Source organism: Ornithorhynchus anatinus, chromosome 5 (assembly GCF_004115215.2).
Source record: "Ornithorhynchus anatinus isolate Pmale09 chromosome 5, mOrnAna1.pri.v4, whole genome shotgun sequence".
Taxonomy (NCBI): Eukaryota; Metazoa; Chordata; class Mammalia; order Monotremata; family Ornithorhynchidae; genus Ornithorhynchus; species Ornithorhynchus anatinus.
Window position 1 is genome coordinate 63879678 of NC_041732.1, and position 942 is coordinate 63880619.

Sequence of the window (942 nt, forward strand, 5' to 3'; positions counted from 1 at the left end):
CATTGGCTTTTGGAGGAGAAGCCATAAGCTGTGATGTGTTTAGTAAGAAAGGAACAGACTTAGTGGGAGAGTGTATTGGGGGGAGAAAGCAAGAAGGTTGAATGCAAGAGGAGATTGGCTTACAAGTTGGAGAAATTTGGTAAATCTTGTTGGGAAAGAGGTAGGATTCTATTCTCCCTCCCCCTTTAGGGTGTGAACCCCAGGTGGGACAGGGACTGTGTCTGATCTAATTATCTTGTATCTATCCCAGCTCCCCTCTCAGGGTCGCACTTGGAGAGTTTCCAGTACTCTACCAGCCTCGATCACAGGAGGGAGAGTCAAGTAGAGGCATACCCATTCCATTTCTAGTTTGGGCAGTAGCTAGTGAGTGGAAGACAATCTGCTACAAGTCAAAACTCACCTGTGCTGGACACTGGCGGCATGGGAGAGAGTCGAGTGCGGAGACTAAGATTGACTGTGCGGAAGGAGGCAGTGGTAAACCACTTCTATATTTTTACCAAGAAAATTCTATGGATACACTACCAGAATGATTGCAGATGGAGGTAGGGTGTTCTGGGAGAGATGCGTCCATGGCAATGCTATGAGACGGAGATGACTTGAAGGCATAAGACGACTCGACGGCACCCCAGCTGCAGTGCCTGTCACGTAGTAAGCACTTATTCAATCAATCAATCATATTTATTGAGTGCTTACTGTGTGCAAAGCCCTGTACTAAGTGCTTGTGAGAGCACGGTACAGCAGAATTATCAGGCATGTTCCCTGCCCACAATGAGCTTATATCAGTGTCCATAACTTTCATTCATTCATTTCATTCATTCAATTGTATTTTTTGAGCGCTTACTGTGTGCAGAGCACTGTACTAAGTGCTTGGAATGTACAATGTGGCAACAGATAGAGAAAATCCCTGCCCAACAATGGGCTCACAGTCTGAAAGGGGGAGAC

At 46.2% G+C, this 942-nt stretch overlaps 1 non-coding gene across 1 annotated transcript; it reads left to right on the forward strand.

The window, feature by feature from the left end:
- The first annotated feature begins 252 nt into the window (after nt 1-252).
- On the forward strand, nt 253-390 carry LOC114812306. Its single transcript, XR_003759962.1, has one exon. It is a non-coding gene; the product is annotated as a small nucleolar RNA SNORA7 (small nucleolar RNA).
- Nucleotides 391-942: the final 552 nt, after the last annotated feature.